This window comes from Prionailurus bengalensis, chromosome E1 (genome assembly GCF_016509475.1).
Source record: "Prionailurus bengalensis isolate Pbe53 chromosome E1, Fcat_Pben_1.1_paternal_pri, whole genome shotgun sequence".
Taxonomy (NCBI): Eukaryota; Metazoa; Chordata; class Mammalia; order Carnivora; family Felidae; genus Prionailurus; species Prionailurus bengalensis.
This window is the reverse complement of record NC_057347.1, coordinates 57,113,837-57,137,895: the sequence shown is the minus strand read 5'-3', so window position 1 is coordinate 57,137,895 and position 24,059 is coordinate 57,113,837. Positions and strand designations below refer to the sequence as shown.

The 24,059-nt window shown below is 47.5% G+C and overlaps 1 protein-coding gene across 1 annotated transcript in view; it reads right to left on the bottom strand.

The window, feature by feature from the left end:
- The window catches only part of TNRC6C (trinucleotide repeat containing adaptor 6C), a 99,666-nt gene extending 86,405 nt beyond the window's left edge, over positions 1 to 13,261 (bottom strand). The window contains 2 exon segments of the mRNA XM_043585685.1: positions 12,408 to 12,429; positions 13,211 to 13,261. The gene's annotated coding sequence lies outside the window, so the exon portion shown is untranslated.
- Positions 13,262 to 24,059: the final 10,798 nt, after the last annotated feature.

Below are 24,059 nucleotides of genomic sequence, written 5' to 3'. Positions count from 1 at the left end.
GGGTTCTAAGTTCCCGCTACTTCTTTCCCAAGACAGCCAGCTGCAGTATGGGTGGGGAGTTCAGGCCGACCCTTCGGGACAGGAGGGCTGTTCAAACTTCTGCAATACTCTTCAAACCCGGACACCACCCAGCTCCCTCTCGGTGTGTGACGCGGGGCTTGCAGGTCACGGAGACACTGGCCGACCTTTCACTCACACGTGCTGGTAAGCCCTTCCAGAGCCAGCCACTGTTCCAGGCACCGGGGGAACGCCGGAGAAGAGAAAGGGCAGACTCCCACCCGTCGAGCGGACACCGTGGCAGGGCAAGAAGACAAGGACAGAAAACGCTACACTGTGAGATGCACGGCAGCAGGGGGCAGGTGCTGCGGGGAGTAAGGGGTCAAATGACAGTTCACTTTCTCTGCCCAGCATTCTTTTTACCCCACAGACTGTGTCTTACCCTCACGTACCCTCTCCATATTCATTTATTCGGGACAATTTAATGAGTATACTGGGTATACCGTGGAAAATACACACAGTTCCCGTCCTTGTAGTTTATAATCTAGTAAGAGATTGTAACGATTCCACAGATACACAAGTTGTGGGAAGCCCGATACGAGTAACAGTGGGACAGAGGATCTAACTCCTGTGAGGCAGTGACAATCAGGCCGGGCCTGGAAAACTGGTGGCCGGGTAAAACGTGTGCGCCTGAGCCGGTGTGTGGCTGTGGGGTCCGCGGGGGCTGTGGGCTCACACCTACCGGCCGGCACGGCGCAGGGAAAGGTCCTGACCGGAGAGGGAGCTTCTGTGCTCTCAAGGACGGACACAAGGCCAGGGTGACTGGAGCTCGTTGCCCGAAGGGAGGGCTTCTGGGCCTGAGGCTGGAGAGGCAGGCGCAGGCTTTGCAAGGGTTCTGGAATCCATCCACCGATGGCTGGGAGAGCACGTGGGGCGGCCTGACGGAAGGCTGCTCCGCGGTGTTCCTGTTCCGGCTGCGGCCTCCAGTTCCAGGGAGAAGTTCTCCAGGGAAAGGCTCCTTCGGTTACAAGTTCACGGGGTCTCGATACACTCTTTCACTGCTATTTAAACTCCACAAGCAGGTGACCTTGATCAAGACCCTGTCTGTGCAGGCTCCGGAGCCACAGGATCCTGTCTGCTTGGCCGACGTCGCCTTCACAGGCAAGGGAGACAATACAGCAGCCAGTGCCCACGGCAGCAACCCCCTCCTTGCTCCACTCTAGAAATTCTGCGGGGCCCCCCTTGGGAGGTTAGGTTCCCAGCGCCGTCCACCTTCCGCTCCTCACCAGGGGCTCAACAGAACCGGGAGCATGAGAGCACAGGGCACCCAGGGCACCGAGGCGTTCCCACCTTACTGCCCAAGTCATACTACCAAGACCTTCTTTTCTTTAAAAACGCGTCCGGCTCTGTGCTGACAGCTCAGAGCCTGGAACCTGCTTCAGACTCTGTCTCCCCCTCTCTCTCTGCCCCTCCCCCACTTACACACACACTTTCTCTCTCCCTCTCTCAAAAATAAATATTAAAAAAAATTTGGAAATATCAGATGGACAAAAAAGCACAAAGACTGAATCATCAACAAACCTTCATGTATCCAATCTCCAGTTTAAGAAATCAAATGCCACCGATTCCACCAAAGCCCCATCTTCCCCTCCCTGGATGTATACCCTGAAGAGATTCTCACCACGAGCAATTTGGAATTTACCATTCCCACGCACCTCTCCAGAGATACAGTGTAGTGGCTATGAGTATGGACTTGGGGTTTAAACTTCAGCTCTGCCCCTTTACCGGCGGGTGACCCTGGGTAAGTTACTTAACCTCTGTGTCACTCGGTTGTGCCATCTGCGAAGTGGGGGTAAGTGGAGGATAAAACAGAGCACCTTCTCGAGAGGGTTCTCTGAAGGGTGAATGTTACTATAGGTAAAGAACTGTTCAGAACAACGTCTAGCATATAATAAGTGCACTGTGTTTATTATGTTAAACAAAAAACATGCCACGTGACACTTAAGGACACTGAGGCAGACTCCACTCAGGACCGTTGTGCGGGCGTAGGGACCATGTGAGGGGATGTGCAGTGGGGGAGACAGACAGGGCTCATACCTGAGTGCAGCGGGTGGAAAATCGCTACGAGGACAATACATCACGGGGCAGGGGGCTTCTGGCTGATCTGACACAGCAGGATTCTGGCCGGAGGCAGGCCGGGGGGTCAGGCGTCACCCGGGGGCCGGTGGAGGATGGGGAACCCAGTCAGGTATCTGGGAAGCGGAGGGTGGTTCTGCGAAACTGACTCTGCAGGGTTCTTGCTAAAACTGGATTTGACAAGGAAGTTCGCGGATGGGGCTTCCAGAAGGTTCAGGAGCCTGACTGAAGTTCTGGTCAGCAGTCCTAGTCAGTCTTTTTTATTTTTTATTTTTTTAATGTTTGTTTATTTTTGACAGAGAGAGAGAGAGAGAGAGAGAGAGAGAGACAGAGCATGAGCGGGGGAGGGGCAGAGAGAGGGGGAGACACAGCATCCGAAGCAGGCTCCAGGCTCCGAGCTGTCAGCACAGAGCCCGACGCGTGGCTCAAACCCACGGACCGTGAGATCATGACCTGAGCCGAAGTCGGACGCTTGACTGAGCCACCCAGGCGCCCCAGTCCTGGTCAGTCTTAACAATCCTCACTCCTCTTCCTCCTCGAGGAAGCAATGGGAAGGACTTTAGGCTGATGAACAAAAACTCAAAGTCACGTGACGTGAACTGCAATTAATGAACGAAAGAAGGGAGGAAGGTAGACAGAGACTCTGACGGAAGTGACCATGGTAAGTTAGCACAGGTACTGACATCTGTACTCCTGACTGCAGGGTCAGATCTCTAGCCTGGCCCTAAACTTCCCACTTCATTTGGGTCTCACATCTCCACCGTCTGGAAAGTGTCGAACACCACACAGAAGTTAATCAACAGTCACCCATCCCATCATTTTAAAGAACGTTACCGGGCGGTCGTCAAAGCCGCCTCTGCCTGCCCCCCTTCTCCAACACGCGCACCGGCAGCAGGACTCACAGGGGTCTGGCTCATGGCTGCAAGGAGGCCTCAGTTGTGGATCAGGCCCGTCAGATGCATGTGCCCATGCGATCCGGCAGCCAGTGACCTGGCTGCTCTCTGCCTGCTGCACCAGCTCCAGCCATAAGCACAGCCCTGAGGACGGTGGACGTTTGTTGCTGTGCAGGGTCCTAGTTCCCAATCACGACCCCTCAGGCAGGGAAGCGATAGTGTTGATGGCGGCTTCCCGATCCCTGGGCTGCAGTGGCGACACGGTGCCGGTGCCGGTGCTGGTGAGGCCTCCTGACTCTCCCAGGGAGCAGCTCTCTGGGATGACTCTGTGGGGAATCTGTTCTGGAGGCCCAGCCTAGGGGGGCGCCCCTCTCCCTTCCCTCACAATGATTTTACAAGCATCTTGTACTTAAAAACAGCTAGAGTGGTTTCTATACACTTCACTGAGCTCTGATTAAGACCAGATTTTGGCGGGGGTGACTGGGTGGCTCAGTCGGTTGAGCATCCGATTTTGACTCAGGTCACAATCTCTCGGTTCATGGGTTCGAGCCCTGCACTGGGCTCTGTGCTGACGGCTCAGAGCCTGCAGCCTGCTTTAGATTGTCTCCCTCTATAAATGCACATTAAAAAAAAAAAAAAAAAAGAAAAAAAAGACCTGATTTTTGTTTTTAGCAAGTAGTATATGCAACTCTCTCACCTTGACAACGTCATGGTATGTGGTCATGACCTAGATATTCCACAGTGGTCTCCTTATAACGGCATTTACTGAAATGGGACCTCCTTACACACACCCTCCGTTAGAGTCTCATGGGCTACCGCAATCACCCTAAAGCACACTGGCAGGTGAGCATGGAAAGTAACCTTTTATAGATAAATGCCAAGCTAGAGGGACATGTTAACATACCTTATTTCTGAAATTTGGATGCACCTTACAATGAGTGTATAAATTTAATATAGTTTCATTAGCCCTCCAACTGCACCCGTATGGAAGATATTATCAGATCAATGATGTTCCAGAACTGGTGGCATCTTAGAAGAAATAAGGGCGCCTGGGTGGCTCAGTCGGTTAGGCGTCTGACTTCGGCTCAGGTCATGAACTCACGGTCTGTGGGTTCGAGGCCCGTGTCAGGCTCTGGGTTGACAGCTCGGAGCCTGGAGCCTGCTTTGAATTCTCTGTCTCCCTCTCTCTCTGCTCCTCCCCTGCTTGCTTGCATGTGTGTGCTCTGTCTCAAAAATAAACATTAAAAAAATTAGAAAAAAAAAAAAAAAAGTCAAGACATAGAAGTTTTTTGCATGATAAAGCATAGAATTTCTCTTCCATAATGGCAAAAGAAAAATACTCAAAAATCATGCATTAATTCTAGCTATTTCAGAATCCATACTCAAAGATGTAGAGCTCTTAAAAATTTTAATTTACATTTACTGAAATCTATATAAAAGAGAACTATTTTCCAGGCCTAAAAGAACCTGTGATTCCAAGGAAGATTTTCATTATTACGATCTCTTCTGCAACCTACACAGCAGCAAACGCGGCAGCAAGAAGTTCCTTAGAACAAGAGGCGAGGGGAAGACGCTACGTGCAGGAGGGTCCATCTGCTGTGTTTATTGGCAGCCCCGGCAGGGTACCAAGCCCTGGCCTTCTGTGTGTTCTGTTGACGGCTTCTGGCCGATCCGTCACCATGGCAACTTGGGGAGCTCAACTCAAAATGAGCACAAACTCATTAACTACTAACTACATTATCTTAGTGCCTGTTGCTAATGAGAGAATGCCGTTTAGAGATATTTTCTATTCTAATGTATTACAGTTACCTCTCTAAAAAAGCATGAAATTAAATTAAATGCTACTCTTAGTACACCAGACTGGATAATATGAATGTTAAAGTAAATTTGCTTTAATAATGACTGCTAACAGTAAGAATCGTTTTATTAGAAGATTACTTTGTTTTGGTCCTTGGATTCTTCTACTCTCAAGAAATGAACATACAGGCAAATATTTCCAACCTCTTTTAAGCAACAGCCAGCAGATTTAGAAGATCCAAGTAGAAAAATTTGATAACAGCATATGTTAAAGCCAAGTAAACTATACAGCATTAATACATATTGGCTTTTCTATCACCTTTTTAATATGGAACACTGGGGATATGAGTATGTCCCCTGATGAGGCAACACACTGGACAGACATGAAGGGTGAACAGAGTCCCCCGAGCACAGAGATTCTCGGCTCTCTCACCTCCAGCCTGACCTCGTCTCTTTCCATACTCAATCATCTGGAACTGAACTAGCTCTTGAAAAACAGCAGATCCTAAATCTCACGAAACACAGAAGGGTTAAGTGGAATTATGTCTGAAATGTATTCTCTTAGGGCATGCTTACTGCCTCGTGTGGCAGGACCGCACGCGGGCGCGCGCCTGTGTGTGTGTGTGTGTGTGTGTGTGTGTTTTCTGTAATAAATGTACAAATTGTGGAACAGCGTCGATCCTGGGATGTTTATCCTCCAGAAGTGCAGAATCCTACAACCTGCCAGAAGAGGGAGTCCGAGACAGACTACGCCGACATTCAGCGGGAGAAGGCTGGGGAAGGGGAGGCAAACCGGCCATATTGCACATGGGTTTTGAAAAGGAATATCCCACCTCCACGTGCCCTGTGCACACCGGGTCCCCATCCACCTTAGCCTCAGTGACGCCACTCTCCCCCGTGGCCGACAATTCACCTGCCGTGCCAGCTCTTTGTTTGGTTCCGGAGAATGCCACCCCAGCCGGCCGGCCTTTGCAAATGCCGTTCCCTCTGTGGGCACCCTGGAGTCCCCTCTCTGCTCTCCCCGGCCTAGCCAGCTGCCTTCTCTCCATCCTTCAGATCTCAATTCAAGCTTCACTCAGGATGCCTCGGCCCCTCGCAGCCCGGTTCCGATTCTTCTGTTCTATGCTCTCATTAAACAACGTTCCTTTCCATCACAGCAGCCGTCCCAGTCAGTAACGACACGGACAGCACTGCGGCTGAGGTTTCTGCCCATTCCCCGTAAGACTCTCCCCTCCAGGAGGGTGGGAAGCCTATCTGTGCCTTTAAATCTCTCCCCCCACAGCGAACAGTGCCGGCCACACAGGAGGTATTCGGTGAAGTATCCGCCGGAACAGATTAGCCCGGTCAGTCTCCAGGCTCTGTCTGCCCCGCACCACGACCCTTCCTCTCTGCCCACCCCGCGCCACACAGTCATCAAGTAGGCAGCGGTCTAAATGGACCCGCTGCCCCCAGTTCTCTCGCCACCGTCGGATTCATCTTCAATCTCGCATGCTCCGTGATCCTTCTAAAATGTGAACCTCATGATGTCACTCTCCCATTCAAAATCTCCAGTGGCGCCCTCTGGTCTGAAAGGTCACACACACCTGGAGTCCCAACCTGGGCCCCGTGGGCCTCCCTGCCCTCCACCTCTCTAGTTTCAACTCACTGTTCGTGGTAGGACAGGCTGGTGAGAGGGGCCTCATGGGTGGGTTCAGGGTGGCTGGGATAAGGCACCCCCCCACCTTGTGTCACGTGCACAGCTGACTTGGGGACAACCGGGAGAGGGGCCAGTCCCAGCCTGTGTTTATCTTGTTCTAAACCACTATTTGCCTTTCCCCCAGTTTTCCCACTTATTTTTAAAAACAGGCCATCTTTTCTTCCAGGGATATAAATATTGAATGAAAAGTGAAATGTACTTAAATCCTTTCAGGAACAAGATGTGGGATAAATAAAACACAACCCCCGGAACATTTTATTGAGTTCATTTGCTTACATATCTAACCTATCTCTTTGAGAACAGAGGATTTATCTCTGTCTGGTGGATATTTGTTAACTGTCTAATTAATGAACTAACTTGACAACTCTAGGTAGCAAAAGGTGACTAACCACGCCTTTATTAATGCAGTCTTTAGCAGACGTGTTAAAAGCTAGATAGAACGTGATCACAACTACCGTATTTTCTGAAATTACTGTATTACAAATAACCGCACACGTAGAAAGAAAGGGCAACGACTGAGGCATGACGAAAACTAAGCTGCCATGATGAGTCTCTCTGCCCAGCTCCAGAGGCCAATTTAATATTAGAAACCAATCAGGAATAAGAGAGCAAATAACTCAGCTTTTTAAAAGGTAGCAAAATGTTTGACTAATTCGCCAAAGATACGTGGAGAGCAAAAAAGCACAGGAATGACATTCAACACCATCAGCCCTTACAGATATCCAATCAAGGGCACAATGAGAGATCACCACCCACCTATTAGAACGGCTACCAAAATCGAGACTGATTTTCCAAGTGTTGGTAAGATGTAGAACTGGGAAGGGGTGTAACCACTTTGAAACGTTTTGCGGTTTCCTCGAAGGGTAAAGCCGAATCTACTCCAAGATCCGGCCGTTCTATTCCTACCCATCGACCACAGAAAAAATCATAGCAAACGTCCATACAGAGACTTCGATATCAAAGTTCGTAGAGGCTTTATTCACGGGAGTTAAAAACTAGAAACAACTCAACGTGCCCACGAACGGGTAAATGGACAAACTGTGATGTACCCAAACAATGGAACTCTGCTCAGCAATGAAGAGGAGTGAACCGCTGATATCCACGACAGGGACGAAATCTCTAAAGCATTACTGAGGGAAAGAAGCCAAGAGTGAATCCTGTGTGATTTCGTTTCCCTAACGAGAGTCTCGAAAAGAAAACCTGCGGTAGTGACGGGAAGCGAATCAGCAAACGTTTGCCTCCGGACCGATGGAGGCGGGGAGGGCATGAGAAGTGGCTAGGAAGGGCCGGGGAAACCTTCAGGAGTGGTTTCATTGCGGGGATGGTTTCCAGGCTCGCACGCACCGAAACTTACGAAACACGTGCAGTTTACTGTGTGCCAATTTAAATCAATAAAGCTGTTTTAAAAAAAAGAAAAAAAAAAAAGAAAGTAATCTGTTAAGTGATTTCTCTGAGAGCAGATTGTCAGCTTCCTTTGGAGCTATAAACTGTAACTTTCGCTAAACTTGGAACTGCCTTTATGTTTAACATTTGGCTTACTTAAGCTAAACGGGGATGTGGACTTTCACTTCGTCGGAGACTCATCAGAAGGGCCTGCAAGGAGATGTTGTCAAAGGGCCTGCAACAGAAGCAGAGTGCGGCTTCCCAGCCACCGGCGGATATTCCCTTCCTTCTAAGTCTGAGGGGGACCTTCTACGCATGTACCCGCTTAGCTGTCTTCCCCCCGATGATTTCTATCCTTTTAAGCTGCCTACGTATTAGGGGAAAAGTACCACACCTTAATACACTTTCTTTCATTCCCATGGAAAAAATAGGAATGCATTTATTATATCTTCCTTCTCCAGGGATTTAACAGAAAAATTAAACAATTACCTTAAACACGGTAACATGGCTAAAGAGAGATATCTAATATTTAAAATCCTGTAAGATACCATCCCATAAAGATCCCTCACAAACTGAATCCCTTAGGAATTTCTTTCAGCCTCACTTGACAAGACCCTAAGTTACTTCCTAAAATGAGCGATTACACTGACCATGGATATACGATGTTGATGTGTCCCTCACAGGACAGTACGATATATATATATAACTGGCAGCCGGAAGAGGAGGTTCTAGTGTTCTGCCCCTAATTACAGCTGTCCAGACATAGACTAAGTGCTTAACCTCTCTGAACCTCATTTCCTAATCAATGAAGGAACTGGAGAGTCTCTAAGGATCCCTCACCCCCTAAGATTTTATTAATTTTGTAGACAGGCAAACAAAACGCCATATTTTATAAACCATACTATGCCGAGCACGCTAACTAGACTTTTAGCTACCGCTTCTAAGAGTAGCTCATACACTCAAAATAATATCTGCTTTGGTTACGTGGATGTGAACGTGAATACACGTGAACTCAGGGAACCTGGCCAATTTCACCACACCGTGTAATTCAGGAACACACGGACGTGACGCCTGATAAAAACAAACCGCTGAGTATTGTGCTGAGCAAATAGCTCAGGACCGAGTGAACCGCAATCGGCCAGCGCCGCCAAAGAGGAGGGCCAGCTAACCGGTGAGGTGCAGAGGCTGGGTTCTCACTTCCGCTCGTCCGTATCTACACCCGACTACGAGCCTGGGAAGGCGCGCTTCCAGCTTCACTTCTCACCTGCATTCGTACTGAGAGAAACACACGTTGAGAACGAGCCTTAACAGGACTACAGCACAGTGCGAATCACCTGCGACCCCCCAAAACCTCTGTCACTCCGCATAAGGCTGCCGAGAGCATACGGTTTCAACTGATTTACGTTAACAAAAGCTCATGAAGATTTTCGTAAAATTAGCATTACAAATTGAATGCATGGCAAAGTTGAATACCCGATCGCAAAACTTAAATTATAGTCCATCCTTTGAAGCAAGATTAGGAGACTAATCACAATGTGTGAATTTATTACAGTATATGACTCAAAACCATAAAGCATTAATCATATGGAGTTTGAGACATATTGGGTCATCAAGATACTCGCTTTCATACATGATATAATTAACTGAGCTTCTTGTATGAAAACTTATCTATTTTATGAACTTTAGGAAATCTGGCCAAAACCAATAAATTAAATTACTTCACATTTATGGATGTTATAATTAATCCTAAAAAAAATTAAATTCATAAAAGACCCAGAACACAGTAATAGACAATTTGGGCTTACAAAGTCATCACATCACATAGAAAGCTATTGTTATCTGTGCCCAAATTAAGAGCAGCGCCCAAAATAAAGAAAACAGATCACTGATTACCGAAGCAAAACCCGTTAAAAAGCGTCAGGTGCTCAGATGGCAGAAATACAATACATAGGTTGGTGGTATGTCACGACAGGGTCATGTCTGACTGCCAGCCCCCAGCTACGAGAGCACCCCGAGTCTCACCGAGGCGTAACAAGTCACCGTGTTCCTCTCCCTCTCCCTCTAGTCACCAATAATGCAAAGAGAGCGTTTCACAGAATTTACAAAAAACAATTTTGCTTGTGAGCAGGCTCACACGAAGGTTTTCCACGTGCTGAGTGCAGTTCTTTGAGAGACAGGGGCTGAGGGGAGTGCTCATCAGGGAAAGGGCAGGCCCAGCCTGTGGTGCCCAACACGCACGGCCAGTCAGAGATTCAGAACCACCTTCCTGCAGGCAGTTAATTTCAATTTGAACCAGTAATAGGGGAGCACCTGAGAAAAATGTAAACCTTGATACTGCTCATATGCATTAATGAATTACCTAACAGCACTGTTAGATTATTTATAATTTAAAACGCCTTTTTTTGTTGTTTAGAAGACATTAATAACCATTACTATTATGTGTGCTGAGGCTAGTTATAGTTAGTACAGCTGATGACAAATTGGACCCAAAGGAGCAGTAATTTAGAGGAGAGAAAAGGAGAACATAAAATACCAGCAGAGTTTGGAGTATGCAATGGCAATACTCATCAGAACAGTAACGGGAAATGATAACTCCGTGTAGTGTGGCAGGACCACGTAACTCACGATCACTGCACAACCAAAAGCGGTTTGTTACTATCTGAAGAGACAACGATGACAACAGAATACAGCCGAGATTGAATCGGGTTACAAAAGCTTCCCAGAATGTTTTAAAAAAGAAAAAAAAGGGGGGAGGTGGGGGGATTCAGAACAACGATCCTGTAGTTGCAAGAGGTGAGTGTTAAGAAACCACTGTTTCTTATTCAAGATGGTCACTGCCAATACAACTATGCACCACAACCCCTTGGACCTTCTGGGAAAGTGTGATATAAACTCCCACTGCTTCTCAGAGTAGAGAAAAATGTCCTTTTTGAGAACCAGGCTGCCGCTCAGTATTGACTCGATAGGAAGTCCCAGGCGTACTGCGACCCTGGTGCAGGGACTCGGAGGCCCGCTGCACGGGGGTCGGAAGCCCAGGCCCTCTCCGGTCTGCTCTGTCCACGAACTGCTGGCCAAGTGCGGGCCACTTAACTCGCGCCATGAGCCTGTTTCTTCACGGTAAACTAACACCTGCTCTGCTCAGGCATGCAGTTCAAATGAAGTCATACACACAGATTTTGCTTTGGAAACTAAGACGCCAAACAAAAGTAGGGTCTTAACAGTGGTACCACCCGAAACGGCACCCCGCCAAGTGTTTACAGCGTGTGTACATGCTTGCGTGTGCTCGCGTGTGTGACTGTGCACACGTGGCGGTCCAACAGAAACTGTAACATCGTAACCATTCATTACAGCTAACCCTTACTGAGCACCAACTGTATGCCGGGCCCTGAGCCCGTTCCCTACATGGTCTCACTGGATCTGCACAAGCAGCTTTACAAGGTGGGAACCATGCGCTCACCAGCTTTCTCATTTTATTTATCTATCTATCTATTTATTTATTTTAAAACTATTGTTATTATTTTTTTATTGTTTTCAAATTTGGCATTTGTCCAGAACGCACATTTACATTTCTAAATCTGCATTTCTAATGCCTATTATCTTTACCTGGTGTGGAGACATTATTTAAGAAATGTTAAAATAAATGAGCTCATCTTAACAGCATGTTGTTTGATTTTTTTCAGACTCACTTTTTAAAATTGATGTTGTGATAGCTGATTGCTCTAGGCAGCCAAGGCAGTTTAGACTTTTGGATATTTTATCTCATCTCATCAAGTTTCTTTTTTTTTCTTTTTTTTTAACCAGCTTTCTCATTTTAAACAGGAGGTGCTCGAGGTTGACAAGTGAGGTCGCCGGCCCCAAATTACAGAGCTGGTGTGCGCGGATCCCGCACGCGCACGCGCCACCGGACTGTCCCCGACCAGAGTAAGCACGGAGTGAAGCTCGCGGCGTGGCTGCCGCTTCGCTCCCTTTCCAGCAAATCCCAGGGATGCCCAGGTTCCTGAGGGAACTACGTGTGTTTGCAACACCCACAAGGCAGTCATAAGCAAAGTCTGGACTCAAAATAATAAAGAAATCTTTTCTGTATCAGTAAGCAAAGAGGGAATAAGAAAAGAATAGATCTCTTTTTATTATAGAGAGTCAGCAAAGAGAAAGTGGAAGCTTCAAAAATTTCAGTATCTTTCAGTCTTATTCAAACCGGATCAACATTGTCAGCTTAGTCCTTGTTTGGTGGAAAGCAAACCAAAGGAAAATGAAAAAGCATTTCTTAGAAAGCGAATACAATACAACGTTCTTTAAGCATTTTTAGGTCAAACAAATGCCAATGAAATACAGATGGAAAAACAGTGATAAGTGAAGAATTTCATAGTGAATAACAAAAGAAGATTCCAGAGATTCAAAGGGCTAGAGTCTTTGTTTCTGACCACCAATTAAAACGAGAGTCACCCTCATCATGAAAAGTCTGCTGCTGCAGTAAAATGTACCGCCCGCAAATAAAATAAACTTACCTTTGGTTTTTTGATCAGCAGCCTGAAAAAGAAAAAATCAGAAACTCTTTAGGAATAATAACGTGTAGAGTGTGCACATCTATGAAAGTTTATACACAGACTTTAATAGTGTAAATTTTAAAAATGAGTTTTTGCCCGGGTGATTTGTTAAAATTTATTAATGAGAAAAATGTGTAATTGCCTACATGCTATCACATGCCAACAGTGATCTCAAGACCAAAACCACCACCTATCTGGAAGCTCACCCGAGCTCTGTATTTTAATACAGACTAAAAAGGATTCAGTTTAAATCACAAAATACATTAAACTAGGCAAGAACAACAAATGGCATAACTTGGTGTGTTAAATGCCATAAAATTCAAGTGCGACCGAAAGATTTACAGTAGGACTTTCAATTCTTAGCATTTACTAACAGGATTTATAGAAGAACCCTGGCCAAATCTGCGAAACTGACTTCTAGCTTCCCTAACCAAATCAGTTACGCGGCCCTTTCCTCACTTCTCAGACACGACTGCCCTGGACGGGGCGCCATGAGCGAGGAGCGCGGACATTCTCTAGCGGCAGCAACGAAAACCAGACTCCTTTCAAACGCCGCTCTGCCACTTCTAGCCCCTGAAGACAGATACTCTGTGGCTGTCACCCCATGTCCGTTTCGCTAGTATGACACCTATTTTTTGCTAATCAAAGAGGTGGCGTATTGCTTTTTGGAGGTCATCAAACGAAACTCTGTAACACAATGGCTGTGACGGGGCAAATGAGGCACGTGGTGATTATAGTCAATGGGGTGGTAGTTGTGGCCAAACCTTTTTCTGAGCACCTTCCTTCTTTTTCTTTTCTTCCTGCTTTTTCTTTTTCTTTTCTTCCATCAAACGTTCCTCTTTTTGTGTTTCTTGTTCTTTCTCCCTGTTCAACATAAAGAAAGATGGCATTAGTATAAAGTCCCTCTTAAACCAAATGGTATGCAGAAGGGCGCTCTGAGAAGAGGCACTAAAAACGGGGCCACTTCTCTGGGGCCACGGCCAGTTGTCCTGAGCGCACTAGTGGTTCCGTGGCTGTTCATTCAGCCCACGTGTCAAACGCCATGCTTCCAGAAGGCAGTGTGTTAGGCGGTAAGGGCACGGCCTGCATAACACTGCTGCTCATACAGCCCGGCCCCAGGCCTGCGTCCCTCTGCTCAGGAGCCTCGCTGTCAGCACCCCCGAGGGCACCGATCAAAAACGCAAATTCCTGGGTTCCACCCTAGCCCGAATCAGAACCTTTGGGGAGGATTCTTTTTTTAAGTTTTTCTTTCTTTATTTTTGAGAGAGGGAGGAGGAGGGAGAGGGAGAGGGACAGGAAGGCAGGAGCCGAGAGAGGGGGAGACAGAGAATCAATCCCAAGCGAGCTCTGTGCTGTTAACGCAGAGCCCAACGTGGGGCTTGAAGTCTCCAACCGTGAGATCGTGCCCCGAGCTGAAATCAAGGGTTGCACACGTAACTGACTGAGCCACCCAGGTACCCCCAAGGCAGTTAAGCAAAGATTCCTACCCAGCGTGGAGAGCCGCTACAAGGCTACACGGGAACACAGCGCAGAGTCACGGCCCTCGGAAGGGTGAGCTCTGTAAGCTAGGCCTCGAACACTGCAGGAGCATCCGGCTGGCACGGCCTGGTGGGTCAGATACCAACTTACTGCTGGGCCGCTCCAAATTCAACCTTCAACACACACTGCTGTGCGTACCTGGGCAGGTTCCTTCAACATTTCTCCTTTCCAGTGGGCACAACTGAGCATGTAGCTCGCTGTGAAGACGCCAGTGAGGACCCCAGCCATGGGCCAGAAAGGGCGGTCCCTCAAGCAACCCTGCAGCACGTGGTCTAGTGTCACCTGCCCGTGACCCTTTGTACACAGACCTACATGCTGTAGGTGCTCCAGGCTCCAGGCCACAGACACCGTGTGCTCCAGGCCTCCTGCCAATTACCCTGCCCCTACATTCGTCTTTTGTGGTCCCGCCAATGACACGGCCCTCCCGCCGGGACCCCGCGTGCTCCCCATCTCCTGCCGCACTGATATTCCTTCCCCAGCACGTCCACGCGGCCGGCCTGCCACCAGGGCCGCACTTCCAGTGCTCCCGTGCAGCCGCACGCCTGGCTACTGGCCGTGGCTCTCCCACGCCAGGCGCGTGCCGCGGAGGGGCACTTCCTGCGGCCCGGCACCCGCGCCCACGCCGCCAGGGAGGCACTCTGCCACCAGAGGGCCGCAGCTACACCTCCCTCGGGGAGCCTGGGCCCCGGCCTCGCTCGGGCACTCTCCCTCAAGCCAAGGCGCCACGCAGTTTCTACAGTGGCTCCTCTCCCACCACGGCTTCCTTCTTCTTTGTGGGAAACTTGCCCTGTACGTGACCGTGCCGTTCCTGTCTCCTGCCTGGGCCGCCCGCGCCGGTGCTGGCGGGAAAGAGGATTCACCAGACCAAACAGGGAGCAGCGGGCACAGAAGCCTCGGGAAAACCTCATCCAAGCATACATTAATGTTTTGAGAGTTTCATTCGTAAATGTGTTTTATATATATACGGTTACACGCATAAGGAGTTTCAACCTACTGTCCGTGTGCACCTATTTAAACACTATCATAATAAACATAATTCAAGTCAGCACCATGTGGGTGGGTGTCCTTAGAGAATATTCTTCTTTATTATTTTATTTTATTATTATTATTTTTAATGTTTATTCATTTTTGAGAAACAGAGAGACAGACTGTGAGCGGGGGAGGGGCAGAGAGAGAGGGAGACGCTGTCAGCACAGAGCCCGACTCGGGGGCTCGAACTCCTGAGCCGTGAGATCATGACCTGAGCTGGAGTCGGATGCTTATTAACCCACCGAGCCACCCAGGCACCCCGAGAATATTGCTTTTAAAGAAGGACAGTACATTTATCAAGTTTGGGAAATGGTTATTATTCATTTTTCCAGGAATATTTTCATGTTAAAAAGTGCAGAGACCCTAAGAAATCTGCATTTAAACATTCTTATAAGGCGCAGGCAAGTCTGTGAGTGATGGGTGCAGTGCTATAATCGTCGCGCCTCCTGCCACACGTCTTGGAACAAAGTGAATAAATAAAAACCAAGTCGTGGCTGCCTACCTCTATTGTTACACTTTCTTAATCTACAGTACAATGAAAGCCTTAAATTATCTTCAGATATTAAACTTAGTAAGATAGGCAAGTATGGGTACATTTGTAAAAGGTATTCAACTGAAGTGAAAAAAAAAAGATTGCTTAATTCTACTGCTCTGACAATTAAAGTAATTAGAGCCGGCTACTCCCCCAGCTGCACAGTTAAGGTTTCACCGTAACAGTAAAATAAAATGTTGTAAATAAAGAGCCCAAGTAGCCGCGAGGTATCCTATCCCTACCTGCCAGAGCTCATGTGTGTATGACAAGGCGCAATTCACACGTATGGTCTTCAGTACAGTTTTATCTAATTTCCCCCAATTAACAGTAATTTCTTCTACCTCTGACTCCAACACACAGTTACGGCCATTTCTCGCTAAAAATCTTTTTTTTTTTTTTTTTTAAATCAACGTTTTAAATGTGATTTAAATGTGCTTTAAAAATCAACATTTTAAATGCGATTTAAAATCACATTTTTTTTTTTAAATTTTTTTTTCAACGTTTATTTATTTTTGGGACAGAGAGAGACAGAGCATGAATGGGGGAGGGGCAGAGAGAGAGGGAGACACAGAATCGGAAACAGGCTCCAGGCTCTGAGCCATCAGAGCCTGATGCGGGGCTCGAACTCCCGGACCGCGAGATCGTGACCTGGCTGAAGCTGGATGCTTAACCGACTGCGCCACCCAGGCGCCCCTAAAATCACATTTTTTACTTTAAAAAGACATCTTCCATAAGTATACTCTCTTTCCAAGGGACACCTTATTACTACCTGAAATGATCAAGTAATAAGATTCTATCTACCTTTCAGGGCTAGTGAGAAGATTATAAATTTAGATTTGGAGGGGCGCCCGGCTGGCTCAGTCAGAAGAGCACGAACTCTTGATCTCAGGGTCATGGGTTTGAGTACCAAGTTGGGTGTAGAGATTACTTAAAAAGAAAAGAAAAACCACCCTTAGGTTTGGTAAGTTTCTTGACCTAGTGGAAGAGGAAAAAACTAATATGTATCAAGTATCGACTATACAGCTGACCCTTGCATATCGTGCAGCTTAGGGACACCGACTCCCCAAGCAGTCAGAAATGCACATGTAACTTTTAACTCCCCCCGGATTTAACTGCTAAGGGTCTGCTGTTGACCAGAAGCCTCACTGATCACATCAACAGTCGATTAACACATATCTGTATATATATTGTATACTGTATTATTAGAATAAAATAAGCTAGAGAAAATGAAATGTGAAGAAAATCATAAGGAAGAAAAAATATATTTATGGGACTGTACTGTATTTACCAAAAGCAAATAACCCATGTGTAAGTGGAGCCCCACAGGTGAAATTCCTGTTGTTCAAGGGTCAACCGTATAGAGTTACTCGGTATTTTTCTCACGTGGGACAAGTACGAAACAGACTTACAAGTTAAGCTGCAAGCAGCAGAAAGAAACGGGATGGCCAGGCTGGGAGAATTTCATTTGTAACTTTAATTTTTAATTTCAATGTTTTCTTTTAAATCTTACATGTAAATACACAGCTGTATACACGTGTGTAAATGTAATCCTATACTGTTCCCAGCATACTCTGCGGTTTAGTTTCTCATTGGCTTGGCCTTCCTCCTCCCTCCACAACCACAGCAAAGCTCCATTCGCCCTCACTGCCCTTCCAGATAATCCCCATTAACCACCTAGTTCGCACCCTTCTGGGTCTTTCCCCACTCTCCCGGGACTGTATGGAAACATACCTACCTACACATTTCTTATGAAGCATTTCATTTGGTCAGTTCTGTAAAACTGGGAACACATTGTACAAACTTTTTCGCATCTTGCTTTTCTCATTCAGTACGTATGTGTGAATCTCCTCATCCCCTCCCCCAACGGATGGATCTAATCTATTCTTTTTTTTTTTTAACATGTATTATTTTTGAGAGACAGAGAGACAGAGCATGAGTGGGGGAGGGGCAGAGAGAGGGAGACACAGAATCCCAAGCAGGCTCCAGGCCGTCAGCACAGAGCCCGAACGCGGGGCTCGAACCCAAGAACCGCGAGATCATGACCTGAGCCGAAGCCGGACGCTTAACCAACTGAGACACCCGGGTGCCCCAAATCTATTATTTCTAATGGCTACACAATATGCCACGGTGGGAACATTATCCTATCCCTTTCTGTTCGTACACCTGCACTTCCCCTCTGGTTCACTACCACCACCAGCAGTAACTCCCGCGTTCCCGTCCAGCTTCTGCTCAAGAAAACAGCATTGCTTTGACTGGTGGTGCAGCTTGTTTCAGTAGCAGTGAAAACTGGGTAAGGAGAAAATCTGGTACGAGGCTCAACTTCTGGATGTCAAACTGAACCCAAGGCCAAACTGGATAATAAATCACCTATACTCTGCATGACAAGGCATATTCTAATGGCCTCCACTATACTGAGTTGGATTAGAAAGAAAGTATTTTTAAGAATCTGGGTTTTAAGAATCTAACCTTTCTTTTATTCTCAAATAGTTTAGCAATCACTGACTTACTAGCGGGCCTTGGGTGGAGGAAGGAGCAACACCCTTATTTTCGAAGCAGCCAGAAGAAGGGAGAGTTGGGAAGTAGGGGAATCCCCATAATTGAAGCCTCGATGTGTACCAATCATCTCAGTATTCCTGGTTAAACTCACATTTTCCCAGAGACACCAGGATTCAAAAGATACAATTATGTAGGGAGACTGGGAATGTAGCCACCCCATGCAAAACTATGCTGGTTGCAAAACCTTCCAAATTTCCAGCCTTTCTGTCGGTTGATTTCTCTTCTTTTTGTACAAGAGCAGGCTTCAATAAGAGAGGGTGGGCCTGTCTCTGCCTTGGAGGTTTAGTTTCCAGAGATTGCAGCCAGTCCTCATCCTGAGTTTCACCTACAAGACCCACCACAGCCTATACTCTGAAGTTATCCCGCTTGGACTCCAATGCCCAGTTGTTAAAGCGCTCACCAATTCATCGTGTGTTTGTGTTCATCCCATTATTTTCAAAGTTTGGCTAATCCAATTAGAATTTCCTGGCAGTGTTTAGGTTAGAAAGGGGTGATAAAGTGTTACCAGACAAATTTCAAAAGGGAAGAAGGAAGTGGTATCCTGTCCAGCTGTCACTGAAATATTTAAGGTTCTTAATTTTTCAACATGTGTTTGAATACCTGCTATGTGCAGGAAATACTCAGGAGATCCTGTGGGCAATACAAGAGGGAGGGGACATAAAAACAGACTTGGACCTCAAGGGACAGAGAATCTAATAAATAGGAAAGTGAAGTTAAGACCTGAATTACCCTTAATACGTGACAGATGATGGAAATAAACAGAATTATGTAGCAAAGAGCATATGCTTGGGATTTCAGGACAGCGTTCTAAAGTAAAGGTCACTAGCATACAGGAGGTCAAGAACTCATAGGTCCGGGTGCTGGATGGACTGTCTAGAAGAACCAGGAAGTCACTCGGCATTACACCAGGACTAGGGGTGGAAAAGAGAACCACGGCTCTGATGAGTTAAGAGCAGAGGGAGAGTTTTTATTTGAGGATCAAAGGATAAAGTAGTTGATAGAGACTCTGAGGTCTCCTGATGTTCACACCTTTGTATAAATGCCCTCCTGTGAGTGTGGGAGGGACCCAAGACTTGCTTCTCACCATTAGAATATAGCAGAGGTGATGATATGCTGCTCCCTTGACTACGTTATTTAAGACTCCCCCTTTTTTAGCAGACGGGTTTTAGTCTCCTTCTTGGGAGGGAGACACAGCTGCCATGAATCCTACTGTTGCAAGGAAATGAATTCTGTCAACAGCCTTAGTGAGCTTGGAAGCCCATCCTTCCCCAGTCAAGCCCCCCCCCCCAACCCCCCAAAATGAAAAGCCAGCCCAGGCCTGGACTGCAGCCTAGAGCAGGCCCAGCTAAGCCACGCCCAGCCTCCTTGTCTACAGACATTGTGAAATACTGAATGTATAGTGTTAGGCTCTAACTAGGTCTGTGGTGATCTGTTATGCGGCATGGAAAACCATTGCAGGTAGTAATTTATGACTTCTGGGGCTGACCGAGACGGAGGAAGCCCACAAGAGCCTCTCTCAGCTGCTGATTAGAATAAAAAAACCGGATGAAGTACAATGTAAATACAAAAACACAGCAAGAAAAGAAAGTGAAAAGCAGGTGGGGTAGGGAGCAGACTTAAAACTTGGGGAGAGGGGCGCCTGGGTGGCTCGGTCAGTACAGCGTCCGACTTCGGCTCAGGTCACGATCTTGCAATCTGTGAGTCTGAGCCCCACGTCGGGCTCTGTGCTGACAGCTCAGGGCCTGGAGCCTGCTCCGGATTCTATGTCTCCCTCTCTCTGCCCCTCCCCTGCTCGCGCTCTCTCAAAAAATAAAGGATAACATAAAATAAAATAACAAACAAACAAACTTGGGGAGGTGACCTGTATGGGGGTGAGTTTCTCCTCCTCCCCTTTTCTCTCGCGCCTGTTATTTTGTCCACGGGTAGGTCCCAGTCACAGAGCTGTCCTGGGGCAGCGGTGGCACAGGCAGCTAAAACTGAGAGAACCCCATCTTTCTTTCTTTCCTTTTAAAATATGTATTTATTTTATTTTTGAGAGAAAGAGAGCGCACGCGAGGAGGGGCGGGGGGAGGGGGCCAGGAATCCCAGGCGAGCTCTGTGCCGACCGCAGTGAGCCTGATGCAGGGCTCCAATTCACAAGCCAGGAGCTCATGACTTGAGCTGAACTGAGACACTCAACCGACTGAGCCCCGCCAGGCGCCCTGAGAGAACCTCTTCTTTCTAACGGAGGATTAGGAAAAGGAGCTCTTGAGAGCAACACAGTGTGGGGGAATCCGAGAGAGGCACTGGTCGGAGAAGGCCTCTAAATGCGGTGTATAAACGTTCCCAGTTCTGGGCTCACATTCGAGTCACCCACGAGTGGGACAGATCCAGAACAGCAGAGTAAAGGCTTTGAGAAAACAACAGCAACAAAAACCAACATACTCTGGAGGAGTTTATAACAGGAGTCAAAATCTGTACAACAGGGGCGCCTGGGTGGCGCAGTCGGTTGGGCGTCCGACTTCGGCCAGGTCACGATCTCGCGGTCCGTGAGTTCGAGCCCCGCGTCGGGCTCTGGGCTGATGGCTCAGAGCCTGGAGCCTGCTTCCGATTCTGTGTCTCCCTCTCTCTCTGCCCCTCCCCCGTTCATGCTCTGTCTCTCTCTGTCCCAAAAATAAATAAACGTTGAAAAAAAAAAAAAATCTGTACAACATATTCAGAATGTCCCGAATAGAATCCAAGATTACTCCTTATTCACAGAACCAGGAAAACGTAGCCACTGCCCGGACAAAAAACAAAGCAAGCTGGCTCTCAGATGAGCCGGGTGCTGGAATTAACTTTACACTTGATCTGAGCCAAAAGGCCGAGAAGCGATTGGAATTAACTTTAAAGCAGTTATTGTAACTTTGTTCCAGGAGGCAATAAAGGCACATACATTTGAAACAAACAGGAATTTAGGAGTTCACAGCAGATAAAGAAAAACTATAGAAGAAGAACAGAAAGATAAGAGATTAAAAAAAAAATGAAGAGCCTCACAGACCCTTAGATATTATCAAAAGGCCCAATATTCATGTTATTGGACCTCTAGAAGTAGGAGAGAAAGACTCGTGTGAGAAGACAATGGTGGGAAACCTCTCCAATTTGGTGAGATTCAAAAAGCTCTGTGAACTCCAAACAGGGATAAACTAGAAGAAAAGCACACTCAGACATAGCATATACTAAGTACATACTGGGGCATAGCATATACTAAGCATATACAAGCAGGCAGTTTCAAAAGGCCATGTGGTGTATCGCCCATTTATGTGACACTCTGGGAAAAGAAAAATCATAGGAACAGCAAACAGACCAGGGATTGCCTGGGGCCGGGGGTGGAGTGAGACACTGACTACGAAGGGGCGGAGCAAGGGAACGTTTGTGAAGGGTGACGGGATTTCCCAATAAATCTTGACGGTGGGGGTGGTTATGTGCATGTATGTATTACGTATACGCTGCATGTATTTGTTGGGACTTACATTAACTGGACACCAGAGAGTGAATTCTACTGCATGTACTTTTAAAAAGCGAAAAGAACAAAGAAACCGAAAGCAAAAAAAAAAAAAAAAAAAAAAAAAGCGAAAGCAAAGAAATAATGATTTAGAAATGGTCATGGTAGGGGGTGTGGTTCTGGAGAATGCTGAATCCCTCCCTCATGTGTTCCCCCTGTCCCTCCATTCCTGGTCTGAGGAGAGGAAGGGTTTGAAGTAAATGGATGGGGTTGGGGGGGGGGGGGACAAGGGCCAGGGTTAAGGGTTTTCACTTCCCACAGGACCAGAATGCCACAAGGCACACAGGGAAGCTCTGGAGGAAAGGACGAAGAAACGGACTTGGAAGAGATCCTGCAGGAACCTGGACTGTGGAAGGATGGAGAAGAACCTTGGCAAAATCAGCAGGCCTGAAGGCATCTCAAAGGAACTCCGCCCTAATTTTCATCTTAGTGCTAACAGGCCTCCAGCCCCAGGACTCAGGTCTCAAGACGTGCTGCTGTGTCTACAACACCGAACCAGACCACCCGACGGCGCCTCAGCAGCGGCTTCTGAAGTCTGACCCAGCAGAGACTTGAGAAACAGCCTTTCCCGCTTCTCACCTTCAGGGTGCTGGTTGTCCACCACGCAGGCACATCCGTTTCCCGGTCTCACCAATGTTTTCCTACATTCTGTTATCTTCTTCCGCTGGCTTTTTATCACAGAACAAAAGGATGTTCCTCATTTCCGCTGGCGTTTCTCTGAACCATCAGGCTGGCTACCCCTGTCTGTTATTTTTGCCAGGCAGCTCCCTCTACTTCTCCACTGGTAACTGCACCCCTCAACTTCCCCTGGAGCACCAGGCCCTCCCTCCCTTGAACTCCATGGACTTTTTTAGGGCAGTGGCTGCAATCAAAAGGTACCACACTCCCGAGCCATCCGCTAGATTCAGGGACGACTCTAAGGTTCAGGGATGGACCTAACAGGATCAGAGGAACAGAAGCTGCTGGAACATCTCCCCACCACGGAAGGCCTGGAAATGAAACCAACACCAAGGAAGAGAATCTGAGAAATGGAGTGAGAACGGAGTCTCCAGGACCAGGACCTATGTCCCTGGAGCCCAGAAACAGCTTGTTCCTTGGTCTGGTACCCCAGTGCCTTGCCCGTGCCTGACCCTCCCGGGCCCTCCTCGGAATGTGAATCCTGCACCGAGTGGCAGACAGCTGGGGCAGATGCGTCTCACCGGCTGCTCCCTGCAAAGCCGTCCACTGGCGCTGGCTACCCAGGTCCCGAGAGCTTTCTGGTGTTGCCTTCAGTGATGTCAGCTGCCCCCTAGCATCCCCGAAGTCCCCCTTCCCTTCCCTCCTTAAATCAAAGAACTGATAGACACAATAACTTTTCAATAATCTATTTAATTTAGGCCTGCGTAGAAAGGGAAGTGTTGACTGGATTCAGCACTATTTAACTATGATTTGTCTCAAAACGAATCAGGTTCAGTAAACATTTTAACCACTATAAAAGCTGCTTTCGTATTACCATATTAACATGTCAATTACAGGTATAGGAGTCACAAGTGCCATTTTGCAAAACCTCTTATTTCATTTCTGAGTTAAAGCAGCCTCAAAATGAAAACGACACTACAATTTTTAACGCTACTCCGTTTTCAGAGTCAATTTATATAATGACACTTGAATATGTGTACTTTAAACATGCTTAAAATAACAGAAGCGAACCTCCAACCAGCCTCTCAGACACAGTGGTCCTTGCCGCCACGTCCTGGTGTGTACCTACCAAGTGGTTGTTACCAATGATCAGGATTTCATTGTTCGCTACAAATTTTCAAAATACGCCCTGTGTGTAATCAGTGATAAGCATGCTTTCCCCAAGTGTCTCCTTCCAAATACTAAGGAATCTGGAGGTAGGGAGCTAAGCTGGCTATTGACTTCCTGCCTCTTAGCTCCACACTCAGCTTTTGGCCCGCTCTGTGAAAACTGATCTGGGGCCTTTCAACGTTTTTTCTTTGCCAGCTGGCATGACGCTACGCTTGTTCAGTAGAGGGCGCTGGAGAGATACGGCAGAAGAAGAGTGGTGGTTTTTTTTTTTTTGTTTTGTTTTTTCCCCTCCTTGGCAGGCTCCTTGCAATGCTCCCGGCCACCCAGCAACCTCCTTCCTAGCTGCTCCCCTGCTCCCCCTGCTCAGTGAGTTCGCCTCTATCCCATGGGCCACAGCTGTGCCCTCTCCAACGAGGTCTGGACCTCAGCCTGGGAGGCTCTCACAGGGCGCCTCATCTCAGCCCTGGGGGCAGCGGTCCTGCTTCTCCCCCCTATTCCCACATTCTCAAAAACTGTTTCTACCTAGCCAGTCCCTTTTACCTCAATCCCCTGCTATAGCTGGCGATTCCTTAAACTTTCCCAGTTCACACTGCTGCATGGTTTCTCTCTCCTCACTGATCGAAGAATCCTTACATCAGAGCCTATT